Source organism: Macaca nemestrina, chromosome 8, assembly GCF_043159975.1.
Source record: "Macaca nemestrina isolate mMacNem1 chromosome 8, mMacNem.hap1, whole genome shotgun sequence".
NCBI classification, from domain to species: domain Eukaryota; kingdom Metazoa; phylum Chordata; class Mammalia; order Primates; family Cercopithecidae; genus Macaca; species Macaca nemestrina.
The window spans coordinates 87,485,255-87,503,177 of record NC_092132.1 but is presented as its reverse complement, the minus strand read 5'-3'; the positions used below and the strand labels follow the sequence as shown (position 1 = coordinate 87,503,177).

At 36.7% G+C, this 17,923-nt stretch overlaps 1 non-coding gene across 1 annotated transcript; it reads right to left on the bottom strand.

Moving 5' to 3' along the window:
- Window positions 1–12,503: 12,503 nt before the first annotated feature.
- LOC112426742 (small nucleolar RNA SNORA70) lies at window positions 12,504–12,637 on the bottom strand. The gene has a single exon (XR_003018145.2). It is a non-coding gene; the product is annotated as a small nucleolar RNA SNORA70 (small nucleolar RNA).
- Between the last annotated feature and the right edge of the window lie 5,286 nt (window positions 12,638–17,923).

Genomic DNA, 17,923 nt, shown 5'->3' with positions numbered 1-17,923 from the left:
AATACTGCTAATTTTGTCAAGAAAAATGTAAACTCAGTGTCTTAGTTTGGGCTCCCCACAAATGGTGAAAAGTGCTTGGATGCAGGTAGTTTACAAGAAAGGCATGGAAACAACCTAAGTGTCTGCCAATAGGTGAATGGATAAAGAAAATGTGAAATTGGAATTTTACAGTGGCATTTTTAATGGAAAGCTATTTAACCTTAAAAAAGAAGGAAATCTTGCCATTTGTGACAATGTGGATGAACCTGGAGGACAGAATGCTAAGCAAAATAACCTAGACACACAAAGACAAATGATGCATGACTTCACTTATATGTGGAATCTAAATAGTTGAATAGAGAATAGTGCTGGTTACCAGAGCTTGGGTGTGGGGAAAATGAAGAGCTGTTGGTCAAAGGGTACAAACTTCCAGTTATAAGAGGAATAAGTTGTGGAGATCTAATGCAAAATTTGGTAACTGTAGTTAAATAATAACAATGTGTTATATACCTGAAATTTGCCAAGACAATACATCGTAACTAGTCTTACATGCACATGCACACACACACTATGTGAGGGGATGGATGTGTTAATTAGCTTGATTGTGGTAGTTTCGTAATGTATGCATATATTAAAACATCACAGTACACACTTTGAATGTATATAATTTTTATCTGTTAACTATACCTCAATAAAGTTGGAAAAAATGAAAGAGAAGTGAAGGAGCAGGAGGAGCAAGATGGAAAGGGAGAAAATCCAATACAGAGTCCACAATGTAGGTTGCAGCTGTGAGGATGACTCTCAGAGCTGAAGGGAAAAAAAAGCGCACACATACCAGCTGCCATCCGCCACTGCCTGAGAGCTGTCCCTAGGAGTGTTAACTCTCCTGTGTTTCTCAGCTGTGCCTGCCTGTATCTGGGGCTGAAAAGGGCTTCTGTTTCTTACCAAAAAAAAAAAAAAAAAAAAGAAGAAGAAGAAAGAAAGAAAAAATCCTAAGGCAGAAAAGCAGAGAGAGGAACAGAGGGTGATTGAGGTGGGGTGCAGGCAGCATGCACACAGATTCTTCACCACAGCCATAGTTAAAGTCAGAAGTGGGTCCAGGAGAAGAATGGAGGACATGAAAAGCATTTGCGTTGATTCACCTTCACATGACTCGGATCTACAGAGGCTACCTGATAAACTTTGTCACCTATTCAGAGGTGGCCAGCATAATCCCTAACAAATACATAGTACGTAGTAGGACCAGCAAACATCCCACTGCACAGCTAGTACCAGGATCAACACTAGACTTTGTCCTCTCCCTCTTCACTCCCCGCTTTCTTCCCTCAGCCAGCCCTTTAGCTGCTCTGGGGTCTTGCAAGATTAGATGACCCTGTCTTTCATCTCTTAGGGTCTGAGTACCTTTGCTGGCTCTGGTTGGTTGCTGCAGTTGCATGTTGATACTGTCACTGATATGGGAGCACCAAAAGGTGATCCCACTGAACCCAAGTTCTAGATTGTGCCTCCCTGTCCCTGCTCCCTGTAACAGCATCTCTAGCTACTCATGATGATTATGGTTATTTCTCCTGGCTGCTGACTCCTTTCTTTGAGGGTTGCCCTACCAGCATGAGGATCCCAAAGTGACCGGAGTTGTAATTGTAGCTTCAGGTTGGTTGATCACTTACTCTGTCCTTGGAATCTGCGACCTCTGATCCAGCAAAACCTAAAATAGTGGAGCTGGGACTCATAAATTCTGCAAGTGGGCTACTAAGAGTTTTAATGAAGGACACCAATTGTATTTCCACTCTTTGTTCCCAGACCCATGTTGTTGGCTATTAGAGTCCAGCTATTGGAGACCACATAACATTATTGAATATTTACTGTATATAGACTATTTTGGAGAACAGAGCTACCTGTGGAAGTGTATCATCCTGAACTGGCTTTTTAGATGAGCCTTTAGTTAGTCCCTTAATATGAATTATGGTAGAAAAAAAAAAGTCGCACAGTCATGTGCCCTCTGTCACACTTCTACTGCTGAATAAAATGAGTCCCTCAGCCCAAGATGATGTTATTCAGGACCCCATGTCAGTAAAGCAGGCATTCTCAAAGCACTCTGATAATGGTAATATTCAACGGAACATCCAGAGATGGTTCCTGCAATCAGTATTGTGACAGAAAGCAAGAGAATTAACATAGCTCTGGAGTAAGAATGAGGGTGTACTGCTGTATTTCCCATACAAAAACTGCCTTTGGTAATTTCTATTTTTAGTATTTAAAAATATATCATCATCAGATCTGTGGCCTTATACCAGGCACAGAGATTATCTTCATTTCAGTAAGGAATCCATTTGCATAACAAATCTTGGGTTAAGTTTCTGTAGTCCACCATTATCCACCAAAATTCTAATGGTTTTCACAGGGAAGTGAATCGAGTGAGAATAGGATTAGGCTTACTACCTCTGCAACCTTTAGCTCTCCAAGAGAGGTCTAATTTCTCTTATTAAACCCAGGATATAGTATTTCACCTGATTTACTATATTTCTGGGAGAGCCAGGTTCAGAACTCTCCACTTGGCTTTTTCTAATACAATCTTTTACTCCACAGGATATGGGACAACCTGAGGGCTCTGCCAGTTGCTAAGTATATTTATCTCAATTACACACACAGGGAAGTGACTGAGAAAATGACCACAGAGTAGATCAATATACTAACTGAGCCCTCTATGAAATGAACTTAGACCAGCAGCCCATTTATCACATGGTCTTTACAAGGCTCACCCTAACTTTGAACCACATTGACATTTCATGTCCCCTAGTATTAGTGTCAGCTCAGGACCTGTGTTCAACAGCTCTCAAATGTCTGGGTGACTTTCTTTGCCTAGTATACTCTTACTCTAGTAAATGACTAGAGGCCTCTCTGGAGGAGTATAAATGTGTTTAATATTGGTGGTGGCATTGCAGGTTTTTCCTCAAAGAAAGCCAGTCTTCCCTTTAATCTATGGAACCTGCACCTGAGAACAGCTAAGATCTAGAAACTGAGTAAGAGATGGCTATTTTCCTATGTAATCACTAGGCACAGTGTACACATACCCTTCTCTTCTGTAGTAATGTCCTTTTCTGGTTATTAGTTAAGAAGTACCCTAGTTGGTTGTCTGTCTATGTTGCCCCTAGGAATATGGTATCTATTAGCTGTCACCTCAGATTCCTACCACTTTGGATGGCCCTTTGGTCTTGCTGACTATTACAAGATAAACAACTTCAACATACTGATTAATTACAGCAGTTAAATTTATTCTTTTACTTGAAATCAAGCCCAGTATCTTAATTTGGGTTCTCCCAAAAGATAGCCTAAACTGGAACTTGGGTGAAGGATTTTATTTGCCATGAAATCCCAGAAAACATGAGTGAGGGAACAGAAAGAACATGAATGACCTGGTAGCTACATGTGACTGTGGATTATTGTAGAAACAGAAAGCAGAAAGACTAACAAAAAATATGCTATTAAAGTCATTGCTGTGAGCAACGGGGCCTCAACTCTGCTGGCTCCTCTAAGAAGCATACAGAATGCAGCCCAGAATTATTCACCATCCCTTATGCCCCACTGGTTGAAGGTTACCACCAGGGTCATTAATGCCCTGTATTTCTAAGCTTCTCCGTCTCTTTCTGTTTCCATATATATGTATATACATATGCATATGTAGTATAGTAACTATACTATGTACTCTCTTTCTCTCCATATATATGTATATACAGCATCCAGAGATGGTTCCTGCAATCAGTATTGTGACAGAAAGCAAGAGAAATATATACATATATATGGAGAGAGACAGTATATAGTATAGTATATTATATACTATAAATATAAATATATTTATATAGTATAAACATTTAAAATATATTTGATAGTGTATACTAGATAAAATTATATATTTAATATAACAGTATATAAATTGATACAATAAAATAATTTATAATGAAATTATAAGATATAATATTGTATATCATTATATATTAAAATATGTATCAGATATGGAAAACTATTACACCTGGAGAAGGGCAAAGAGGAAGGAAGCACTTCAAATTCAGCATCACAATCCATCATTCACATTCTTTTTCTTCTGTGTGCGTGTGTGTGTGTACATAATATGAATAAGAAATATTCTACTCATGTGCTTATTTTATTGAAATAACTTGAGGAAGTTCATCAGTATAACAGAATTTCAAGATTGAGGAGTAAAGAATATAAGATGCTAGTTAGCAGTGAGCATAATAAATGGATGATAATATCATAAGCTGGTATGTGACTATCACAAAAAAATTCTTGATAATAATAAACTTAAGGTAAGAAAAAACTTGTCCATTTATATTGTTTGGGGAAGAAGGAGGAGAAAAAGCATTGTTCATTGTATTCTATTAACAAAGAAACACAGGTTTAAATATGAATTAATATAAGGACAAGCACTGGCAAAAACGTATGCATACAAGAAAATTCCAAATTATCAGAGTGGAAAAAATATATATAAATAATTTTATCAATCCAACAAGTGTATAAAAAGGGAAAATAAAAAACAATAATACCAATAATAAATATAAAAGATGATAGAAAAAATAAGACTAAACATAACCTTAATTAAAATTGATGAGAACAGTTATTTTTTAAGATAACTGCCCTCTTAAAAAACAAAATCTAATTAGAATGTTATTTATAAGAAGCATGTCTTAAAATACAAGAACAAAATATATGTCTGACAGTTGCCTTTCACAAAAAAAAAGCAGAAACACAAATATTACTGAGACAAAGATGGATGTTTTTAATAAGAAAAAAATCAAACTACTAAGGAATCAAGTTTATAAGCCTCTATACATCTAATGACATCATACTGAAATATTTACAAAAACACTTAGAAATGTCAGGAGAATGTGATAAAGTCATTTACACAGGGGCAGGTTTTAATATTCTCATCTCACAAATGAAAAAAAAATTGTAAGAAAAGTAGATAAGAATACAGATTATTCAAATAACCCTATCAACAAAGAATTCTAAAAGAGCTTATATACTTTCATTCAATAATTCTATCTTCAGAGCTTTTATTTAAGGAAAAAAATCAAATACATTTATATAGATAGAGAGAGAGAGAGAGACATACATACACATGTATATACATGTATATGTATAATAACAGATGGTTCTATTACAGCATTTTTCTTAATTTCAAAAGTAGTACATTTCCAATGCATGAATTTTAGTAAACAGAAAATCACAATAAAAACTGAAAACCAGTGAAACTGAACAGTTTTCTTATATAGAGAAAATGTGAGTGTTCTGTTTATGTTAGCTGAGGACTCAGATTGTTGAATCTAAACTTGTTTTAATCCGGTTTGATTCTTTCTACAGGGATGAGTTGCTAACCTTTGGAAAAGGCATTTTACTAATTGCAACATGGTCCCATCTGGATGAATGATATAGAGTCATGGTTTTCTGAAAAATTCTCTTTTATCTTAGTCATATTTCTCAATGAACATGTTGATTTTGATGAAAGGAGAAAAATCTTTAAAAAATGTTTATTAGTTCTTTTGTGAAGTATATAGGTAATCCAATTTGAAGATATATATGTACATGTCAATTATATCACAATAATAATTAGACGATTTATTTTAATTTCTAATTTCTTCACAAATAATTATAATGGCACTCTAGTAATCTGAGCAATGTAAAGCTATATCTCTAAAACATGAAATAAGGTGAAATTTGGCACTATTTTCATTAGAAATAAAAAATATAAAAACTGCAAAAGTCATTTAGCTTTATAACTTACAAATTGTTTCCTGAGTAAATGGAAAACTTTATTTTAGTTTTAGTTATTGTTTGAGCCCTTCCTCAGGCATCAATCATATTGTATAAGTATTTCAAAAAATGAGAGAATAGAATAATAGAATTTTTAGAACTCAAGTAGTGAATTCAATTTCTGGTCTTTATATCTAGTTTCATTTTTAAGTATGTTTTTTGTTATTCTATATTTCATTATTTAAAAATCTAGCAGCAATCTACAGCTGACTAATGTCACTACTGTCATTTAAATTACAGCATAGTTTTAGAGGAAATTCCTGTAGTACAGTTAATTCCAATTATCTGATGTGGGCTGTGAATATAGTTCTTCAGCTCAAAATATACCCTACCACTTTCTCTTATAAGAATAAATATTCAGCAAATTGGATTGGAAGTGGTAGTGGGGACAATTAAAATAAGTAATAAGGAAAGTTTGGCTGAATGTATGGGAATCATAAAACAATTTAATTAGCAATAGACAGTTCCATAAGCCAGTGGGTCAGAGGGGATAAGTAACAACTTTCCAGAGAAGCCATAATGAACTGGTGGGAAAAGATCTGTAGATCGCAAGTGACTATTTAGCTTCCACGCACAAATAGAGTTACACATTTTATTAAAATGTAGTATGAAAAAGAAGTTTAACAAAACTGAAACCTAAAATAGTCTTCACATCCAGATGGTAAGTTCCATCAAACCTCTAGGAACAGAGAATTCTGATGTCGTTAATGTTTTCCAAAATATAGAAAATGACATAGAACTTTCAAATGTATTTAGGACCTTGACATTAAAATCTGACAAAGATAGACCAAGAAAAAAAATTACGGACAAATTTCACTTATGAATTATGAATATGGATAAAGAAATACTAAATAATACATTGGTGAGATCAGATATAAACATTTACACTGATTGAAGGTGGAAACATACCCTTTCTTTGCCCTTTTGTTATGATGGAATATCAATATCTTTCATCACCAACTGGAAGAAACTGAAGCAAAGCTCTTGCTGCTTTTCCTGAAAAAGGAAGTCATCTTCAGGTTGCTGGAAACTCAGGCAGTGGGAATACTGGATCATAAATGCCTGCCACCTGGCAGTGTTCCAGAGACAAATATATTCAAGGTTTATCTACAGAGACACAACCACTGACCTGATGTTTTCAGCTTGCAAATGTTCTGAAGTCCCCAGAGAGACATGGAAGTAGAAGAGTGCCACTGGATCAAAAAGGATAGTGGCTAATGTCTTAGGTATAAACTGTGTAGACAATCTGTGAATGTAGCACTTCCTTAGACTATGGACCTTTGACACCTGTAGAAGTGGATGAGTCCTCCAAATGGTCACAAGCTGGCAGAATGAAGGCTCAGAGACAGAATCAAAACTGATGTATGGAAAAATAAATAAAATTATATGTAAATATATGACTCAGATTATACCTACTGCCTTGATAATGCAAATCTAGCTATTATTAAAATGTAATATCCCATACTAGTCTAATTTTAATTATAGGACCAGTGTTTACAAGTCGATTAACAGAACTGTTAATATTTTATTTTAATATATTTTATTATAATGTATTTTAAGGAAGATAATATTATGATTCCAAGAATTTTCCAAAAAAGCAGTTAATAAAAGTTGCCTTTTATTTATGGTCAAAAATAAAATGCCTTATTATTTTTAGGAATGGCAGTCTATTCTCTTATAATAAAAAACCATTAGCTTCAACCACATTTAATAGTGAAACATTAGAGCCAAGTAAAACATCTACTACCATTATATTTTTCTGCAAATTTTAGCCAATGAAAAGCAACAAAAGAATAAATGAAAGGTATAAATATTGAAAAGGGAGAGCCAAGATTACTATTGTTTTTAAGTGCTATATACTACTTTAAAAATTTGAGAGATTTGACTTGGACTCGGGAAGGGGAACATCACACACCAGGGCCTATCATGGGGAGGGGGGAGGGGGGAGGGATTGCATTGGGAGTTATACCTGATGTAAATGACGAGTTGAAGGGTGCTGACGAGTTGATGGGTGCAGCACAGCAACATGGCACAAGTATACATATGTAACAAACCTGCACATTATACACATGTACCCTAGAACTTAAAGTATAATAATAAAAAAAAAAAAATTTAAGAGATTTAACTTGAAAATTCTTTAAGAAAGTTACGTAAGTGGCCAAGTAAAATAATTAATTTGAAAAAATATTATATTTTCAATAATGGAAATGAACACATACAGCAATTAGCTAACTAGAAAAAATCCATTTTTAATAATGACAATTAATTCATATGTCACATAAACATTTGAAAGACTGTTCTAAGTTAGGTTACCTTGAACATCACCACATTTAGGATGAGGAAATGGAGGTAGGGAGGTGCAAGTGATTTTTCTCCACAGCTAGATGATTGGAGAAGTCACAGCTAATAATAATGAAATGTAGAATAATGAAATATAGAATAACCCAGAGAGCTGCAGGGTCATAATGCCAGCTGGAGCCAGTTGTGTGACCAGGTCCCCAGCAGTGTAGCCAACACAATGTCCTACACCTTGAGGAGCAGGTAGCACAGCACAGTAAGGAGGCTGCCCCTGGGACAAAGGGTGCCAAAGCCCATGCTCCCAAGGGCCCAAGAACCCAGTTAGACGGCCTGCAAGAGGCCAGGCATGTACCATGTCATGATGACATGTTTAAAAACAATAATAATTTTATTATCTAAATGCTTAACATGTAAAAAAAGTTAATATAAAATAGGTAGATCCCATAAGAAAAAATAAAATCTTAGAAAACTACAAAACTTGAATGTAGAAGACAGTTTTTAATCTTGAGTCAATTGATGGACTTATGACAATTTGTTATTTTCTAGAAATATGCAAAATATTATGAGCTTGGGCATATGTATTTTTTTTTCTGAGAACTGAAGGTTTTATGCATTCAAAAAGATTGTCTGAAAGGGTTATAACTCCCAAAGTGTAACTTTGGTTAGAAAAATAAAAGATTTGAGTAATTTGAGAAACTTACATCTTTCCAGATGGGGAGACAATATGGTGTTCCTCCTTCCCAAAGAAACGTTAATTTAATGCATTTACAATAAAAATGCAGGCCATATTTTTCAAATAAAGGAAGTTTCCAAAAGTTTTAAATTTTTGTGTAGAGAAATAAATGTTCAGTAGTAAGCTAGACATTGTTGAAAAATAAAATGGAGATTGCCCTTTTTAGTTATTCAAACATATTATAAAGCTTTGTAACTGAAAATATTGATGCTTTTATAGGAAATCAAGATTCTAAAAATGAAATAAATACACACACACATGTTTTTGTAATTGAATAATTGTGTTCTCCAAATAAAAGAAGAAAGTATAAGTTATCCAGTGAATGTGAGTTGGAAAATTGGCAACTCAGTTTGAAATAAGAAATTAAATGACTACTTAACACCTACACCAAAATTTAATTTCAGATGGATTATGATTACATTATTTAAATGGTTTAACGATCTAAATTTTAAAACACTGTGAAGGAGACATAGGTTTAAGATAGCTGACCAGAATTACATGGCACTCACCATCTTCATAAAGAAAGATAAAATCAGTGAGCACATAATTTCATGTCAAATAGAGTATCTAAGAGAGAACTCAGGGGTTCAGCAGGGAAGTGACAGGGAACTTCTGAAACATGGAAAGAGAGTAAAGCAAAGCAGCCGGCTTGACCAGAATTGGCTTGAAGCCAGGAGAAACTCCCCAGGGTAGGAAAGAGATAAGAGATTTCCAATGGTCCCCTATTCCCACCACAAATTCTTAGAATCCTGGCCATGGAAGAGATTCTCAGCTCTCACATTCCCTGAGACTAGTATAGGGAGCAACCTGGTGTCCATATGATGGCATTGTTCCAGAGAGAAAGTTCACCCTTGGTCACACACACCTTCTCAAGGCCCAAGTAACCACCTCATGGCACCATTTTGAGAACCCAGTCCCCACCAGACAACACCTTGCCCTGGGACCAAACAGTCCTTGTACCTCCACATTACTGGAGCCCTGCTGACATCCCATCACATTCACCCAGGGGTCTGCAGGGTCATAATGCCAGCTGGATCCAGCTGTGTGATGAGGTGCCCAGCACTTTAGTCCACACAATGTCCTACACCCCGACGAACCAGCAGTGCAGCACAGTCAGTAGGCTGCCCTTGGGACAAAGGCTGCCAAAGCCCATGTTCCAAAGATCCTAAGAGCAGCATGCCTGGGGCTGCTGCCAATGATTACACTCCATCCTACCCGCAGGCAGCAGAGCCACTGTACACTGGCAGGTGCTTTTATGGGGTCTGGGGACTGACGCACTCGGGAGCTACCCAGGGGCCTGAGGATAGATCTACCCTGCCCACTGCCCCTACTGCCACTGCCCACATTCATTGTCCTGATGCCTGGGAATCAATTTTCCCTGCCCACAACACACGGTGCACTCGAGCACCATCAACCGATGGACAGACGCACCTGCCTGCCACAGCTGGAGCCCATGAGCACAATCAGGGGTCCTGACAACAGGCCTGGCCCATCCATTGCCAGGGCATGCATGTGCAATCTGGGCACATGAAGACCCTGCCTGCAGCCTCCACTGGCAGTACTTTCATGCATCCTCTGGGGGCTTGTGGATTAATCCACCCTGCCTGTCATTGCTGGCACCCATGCACACTAGCCAGGGTATTGAAGATAAGCTTACCTCATCTACCACTAGCACTGCCAATGCCCCAGCATGCCACCTGGGGACCTGGGAATCAAACAACCCACCCACCACAGCCTGTACCTGTGTGCACCGTTAAGGGGCCTGAGGACAGAGACACCCAAGGGTTAGCCCACTGTTATAGCTGCCATTGTTAATGCCACTCATGCCACCCAGGGGCCTGAGGATCCACCTACCCACCTGGCCCACCACTGCCATTACCAGGACTTGAACAATCCAACTGGAGGCCCCAAAATTGGCATATCCAGCCTGCTGCTGCCACCACTGGTTCCCAAGGACCAGCCTACCTGACATTCCTGTCCCCAGCAAACCCTCACCACATCCTTCGCCAACAACTGTAGCCTAGGCCACTGAGGAACTCAGGTACCACTGACACTGATTACAGGAGAAATCATATGGAGACTATTGCATCCACCCAGAATCAAAGCCAAAGAGCCCTACCCAAACAACACTAGATACATCAGTGGGAAATAATCATTCTGTACAAAAAACAATCTGTGTTATTAGAAGTAGTACTGTCATAGCAGATGAACAGACATCGATGTTAGAACACCAGAAACATGAAAAAGAAAGGAAAGATAACATCTGCAATGGAAAACAACAATTCTCCAGCAATACCTTCCAACAGAAAAAGAAATCTATGTAATGTCTGAAAAAGAATTCAAAATAATGACATTAAAGAAGCTAAGATATAAGAGAACATGGATAAACAATACAAAGAAAGCAGAAAATATAATTTATGATCTGCGAAATTCAACAAAGAAATAGATATTATTTTAAAATAAATCCTGTAACTCAATAATTCCATAAATGAAATAAAATATACAAGCAAGATCTTAAACAATAGACTACATCAAGCAGAAGAATTTCTGAACTTGAAAACAAATCTTTTGAAATAACCCAGTGAGACAAAAAAAAAAAATAAGAAGAGGGAGTAAAAACCAATTTTTTAAGCCTATGTAACATATGGGACACCATAAAGCAACCAAATATTTAAATTTTGAAAGTTCCAGAAGGCGAAGGAATGATCAAGGATATAGAAAACCTGTATAGCAAAATAATAGCTTAAAGTTTCCCAAGTCTTGCAAGAGAGGTAGACATCTAGGTAAAGGAAGCTCAAAGATCCCCAAATACATCCAACTCACAAAGTTCATATCCGTGACACATTACACTCAAACTTTGAAGTCAAAAATAAAAAGAGAATTCTATAAACAATAAGAGAAAAGCATCAAGTGAAATATAAGGGAACCTCCATCACACTAACAGTAAATTTCCCAGCAGAAACCTTACAGGTCAGGAGAGAATGGGGTAATACATTTAATGTTCTGAAGGAAAAATCTGTCAAAGATACTATAACTGTCAAAGTTATCTTTCAGGAATAAAAAAGAAATAAAGTATTTCCAAGACAAGCAAAAGCTGAGGGAATTCATCACCACTAGACCTGCCCTAGAAGAAATTTTTTTTTTTTTAATATACTAATGTTTATTGAGGGAATCAGAATAAAACTAAAATAACAGACTAAAAGTACATAAGAGAGAGGGGTAATTGAAGTGAAAGTGTATATATATATATTTTTTAGGTGGACAGGAAGTAGAATTTATTGGTGAGTATTAAGAGGGGGCAGCACAGTGGAAGCCCTCATGAGTGCAGGGCCTGCCACTTGTCCAGAGGGCCACGACTGGGAATGTGCTTGACCCATCTGGGATGAGCCGCTTCTCAGCCACCATGTCTTCAAATTCATTGGCATTGAACTTGGTGAAGCCCCACTTCTTTGAGATGTAGATCTTCTGGCGGCTGGGGAGCTTGAACTTGGCCCTGCACAGGGCCTCAATCACATGCTCCTTGTTCTGCAGCTTGGTGTGGAATGACATAACTTGGCCAATGTGAACCCTGGCCACAGTGCCCTGGGGCTTTCCAATGGCACCTCGCATGCCTGTTTGGAGCCTACACTGGGGTAGTGCAAGGTCAGAAACATGAACATCCATCTGAAAGGACTGTCTCTAAGGTCCTTTAGAGCAACCCATACAACAAACAGTCTGCATCACTACCAGGGAAGCTGCTGTTTGCAACCATTGCACACTGGGCCCCCATGAGGAAAGGAACTCAGTTGGCTTAATTGGCTGCAGGAAGAAGAAATTCTTATGGGAGCCCTACACAAAAAGACTTTACCAAAATACGCTTAGAACTTATCAACAAATTTACTAAATTTCTGAATAAAAATTAGTATACAAAATCAGTGACATTTCTACACATGAATGACTGACTAGCTAAAAAAGAAATCAAGAAAGCTATTCCATTTACAATAACTATCAAAAATAAAATATCTTGAATAAGTTATAACCAAGGAGGTAAAAGACGTCTACCATAAAAACTACAAAACACAAATAAAAGAAATTTAATATGACACCTAGAAATGGAAAGACATCCACAGTAATAGATTGGAAGAATTAATATTGTTAAAATAACTATACTACCCAAAGTAATCTACAAATTCAATGCCATTCATATCAAAATACCAAAGACATTCTTTTACCTCTGTGCACCTGCAGATCCAACACTGTGTGTAAACCACCAAGGCTTAGGGCTTGCACCTTCTGCAGCAATGGTCTGAGCTGTACATTGGCCCCCTTTTGCCACAGCTGGGATGCAGGGCACCAAGTCCTGAGACTCCACAAACCAGCAAGGCCCTGGGCCCAGCCCAGGAAACCATTTTTCCCTCCTAGGCCTCTGGGAGGCCTGTGATGTGAAGAGCTGTCATGAAGTTCTCTGACATGCCCTGGAGACATTTCCCCCATTGTCTTGGGGATTAACTTTTGGCTTTTTGTTACTTATGCAGATTTCTGCAGCCAGCTTGAATTTCTCCCCAGAAAATGGAATTTTCTTTTATATTGTATTGTCAGGCTGCAAACTTTCTGAACTTTTATGCTTTGCTTACTTTTAAACATAAGTTCTAATTGCAAACCATATCTTTGTGAATACATAAAACTGAATGATTTTCACAGTACCCAAGTCACCTCTTGAATGCTTTGCTACTTAGAAATTTCTTGCAACAGATGCCCTAAATCAAATCATCTCTCTCAAGTTCAAAGTTCCACAAATCTCTAGGGCAGCGAAAAATGTCACCAGTCTCTTTGCTAAAACATAGCAAGAGTCACGTTTGCTCCAGTTTCCAAAAAATTCCTCTTCTCCATCTGAGACAGCAGCATTTGGTCAAAGCCATTCAACAAGTCTCTAGGAAGTTCCAAACTTTCCCACATCTTCCTGTGTTCTGAGTCTTCCAAGTCTCTAGGAAGTTTCAAACTTTCCCACATGTTCCTATCTTCTTCAAGTCCTCCAAACTGTTTGAAACTCTTCCTGTTACCCAGTTCCAAAATAACTTCCACATTTCCAGGTATCTTTACAGCAGTGCCCCACTACCCAGTACCACTTTATTCTATCAGCATGTTCTCACGCTGCTCATAAAGACATATCTAAGACTTGGTAATTTACAAAGGAAAGAGGTTTAATTGACTCACGCTTCCACATGGCTGAGGAGACCTCACAATTATGGCTGAAGGCGAATAAGGAGCAAAATCACGTCTTACATGGCAGCAGGCAAGAGAGTTTGTATAGGGGAACTCCCCTTTATAAAACCATCAGATCTTGTGAGACTCATTCACTATCACAAAAACAGTACAGGAAAGACCTACTCCCATGATTCAATTACCTCCCACTGAGACCCTCCCACAACATATGGAAATTATGGAAGCTACAATTCAAGATGACATTTTGGTGGGGACACAACCAAACCATATCAATGCCCTATGCTCATGGATGAGTAGGATCACTACTATCAAAATGACCATACTGTTAAGAGAAACATACAAATTCAATGCAATTCCCATCAAAATACCATGATCATTCGTCATGAACCTAGAAAAAAAAATCCTAAAATTCCTATGAAAACAAAAAAAGCCCACACAGTGAAAGCAAGACTAAGCAAAAAGAATGAATCTGGAGGCATCACATTACCTGACTTCAAACTAAACTATGAGGCTATAGTAATCAAAACAACATGGTACTGGCATAAAAATAGGCACATAGACCTTGCACATAGGCAAGAGAACAGAATAAAAACCCAGAAATAAAGCCTAATACTCACAGCCAACTGATCTTTGACAAAGCAAACAAAAACATAAAGTGAGGAAAGGACAACCTATTTAACAAATGGTGCTGGGATAATTGGCAAGACACATGTAGAAGAATTAAACTGTTCTGCACATGTATCCCAAAGCTTAAAGTTTAATTAAAAAAAAGTTTGTTGTCACAATGAAATATGAAGTTAAAAAGATATAATACCAAATATATATATTTCCAGATGACAAAATATTTTTGAAAAAATGAAAGAATGAAACTGGATTCTAAACACTCACTTTATACAAAAATCAACTCAAGATGGTTCAAAGACATAAATCTAAGACTTGAAACCATAAAAATCCTAGAAGATAACATTGCAAAATCCCTTCTAGACATTGGCTTAGGCAAAGACTTCATGACCAGGAACCCAAAAGCAAATGCAACAAAAACAAAGAAATAGACGGGACTTAATTAAATAAAAAGCTTCTGCATAACAAAAGAAATAATCAGCACAGAAAACAAACAACCCATAGAGTGGGAGAAAATCTTCACTATCTGTACGTCTGGCAAAGGACTAATATCCAGAATTTACAAGGAACTCAAATAAATCAGCAAGAACAAAAATAGTCCCATCAAAAAGTGAGCTAAGGACATGAATAGACAATTCTCAAAAGAAGATATACAAACATCCCACAAACATATAAAAAAAATGCTCAACATCTCTAATCATCAAAGAAATGCAAATCAACACTATAATATGATACCGTCTTATTACTGTAAAAACGGCCACAATCAAGGATGTGGTGAAAAGTGAACACTTTTACACTGCTGGCGGGAATATAAACTAGTACAACCACTATGGAAAACAGTGGGGGAGATTCCTTAAAGAACTAAAAGTAGAACTACCATTTGATCCAGCAAGCCCACTACTGGGTATCTACCCAGAGGAAAAGAAGCCATTACACGAAAAAGAAACTTGTACATGCATGTTTATAAAAGCACAATTTGCAATTGCAAAAATATGAAACCAGTACAAATGTCCATCAATCAACAAGAAAATATACCATGGAATACTACTCAGCCATAAAAAATATATGAAGTGATGGCATTTGCAGCAACCTAGATGGAATTGGAGACCATTATTCTAAGTGAAGTTGCTCAGAAATGGAAAACCAAATATCATATGTTCTTACTCATAAATGGGAGCTGAACTATGAGGATGCAAAGGCATTAGAATGACACATTGGACTTTGGGGACTCGGGAGAAAGGGTGGTTGAAGGATAAAAGACTACACATTGGGTACTGTGTACATTGCTTGGGTGATGAGTGCACCAAAATCTCGGAATTGACCACTAAATTACTTATCCATGTAACCAAACACCATCTGTTACCTAAAACTTATTAAAATAAAAATTTTTGTAAGAAGTTCTAGCATTTAATAGCATAGTAGGGTGACTATTGTTAGCAACAATATATTGTATATTTCAAAATAACTAGAAGAAAAGATTTGAAATGTTCCCAACAAAAGAAATGATACTTGTTCAAGGTGATGGATAGCCTAAATACTCTAATTTGATCATTACACATTGTATGCATGTATCAGAATATCACATGTACCCATGAATATGTACAACTATTATGCATCAATAAAAACACCACTGTGAATGTTTCAGAAGAAAATTGATTTTTTACAACCATGGTGGAGGTGGAGGACATTCATGAAAAACATGACATCAAACTCAAGAATTAAAAAGTAAAACAGTAACAAATGTGTTTATATAAAACTTCAAACTTTCTTATGACAAAAACCTGACTTTCCTTCAGCAATGTTAGCAAGTAGTCAGAAGAATCCATTTTGTGTATCTGTTCCACACATCAAAGACAAGTTACCTCAGTGAATAGGCTTTCGTAAACCAACCAATCTGAGACCCAGAGTTTCTGACTCAGCCCATCAGGGATTTACTTTCCAGTAAATGCACTTCTGAATATAAACCAATCAATACAGTCTCATACAAGTAACTGGGCTTCTGCTAAAGGGATTTCAACCTACTTCCACCTCTGGAAGTCTCTTAATCCCTGACCACCTTCCAAAAACCCTATACAAAATCATCACTCAGTGCCTGACCAGCATCACTCTCCTTTAATATACTAAGCAATAACTTCAGCTTTTTAATTCAGATATTGAATGATGCCTCATCATCTTTTAACATATACATCGGGTTAATTTCTATTACAGTCAAATAGTCTTATGAAGCATCAAAAACAAATCGAATAGAAAAACATACAAAGGATATGAAGATCTATTTCACAAAAGAAGAAAATAAAACACCAGGAAACTATTTAAGAGCATGTCCAGTCTTACTGTTAATTAAAAAAAAAAAATGTTAAATAAAACAACAAGGTTTCATTTACTTTCATTTTGGAAGGTAAGGGCAGCAGAAATTGATAATAGCTAATTTTGATAATGGCATGAGAAAATGGGCATTATTACATGTCGCTGCTGTGAGTAAACAAGGTACACTTTTAAGAGCTATGTAAAGCCTTGGAAATAAACATCACGACTGCATACTCGTTGGTGCAAAAATTCTGCTTCTAATAATTTATCTCAAGGAAATATTCAGAGAAGTATGTCACCAAGATGAATGTATGTATATATGTGTTTACTTATTCAAGAGTATTTATTGAGCTTCTACACTGCATCTAGTAACAGTATATTCAACAAGACAAACATCCTGCTCACTTGTGTTGTACATTGTAGTGCAGGTTTACTCAAACTAAACCGATAGGCCAGGCCCCTAGGCTACCTGGTTTTGTAAACCACATAGCCATGCCCATTTGTTTACATATTGTCTACGGCTGTTTGCCTGCTACAACAGCAGAGATGAGTAGTTGTCACAGAGACCATATGGCTCACAAAGGCTAAAATATTTACTATCTGGTCTTTTCCAGGGAAATCTTACAATACAAGATTGAATAACTGAAAACATAATTCAGAATAATATACAAAGAATATTGTTTTTATAAAGTTCAAAACAGAGAAAAACTAAATATATTATCCAGCAGAAAACGTGCCTGGGGTAAATCTGTATTTTTTTTTTTAAGCATGAGAAGGATGACTACAGAATCCAGGATTGTGATAAACTGTGGGTAAGAAGAATAGATGTGATATAGAAAAGAAACTCACAGTGTTTACAACTTATTAGCAGCTCTTTAGCTTTTACATGGGCTATGTTTCACCAATATTTGTTCCTTATTTGGCTTCATAGCTTATATGCACATCACATATTCTTTTGTG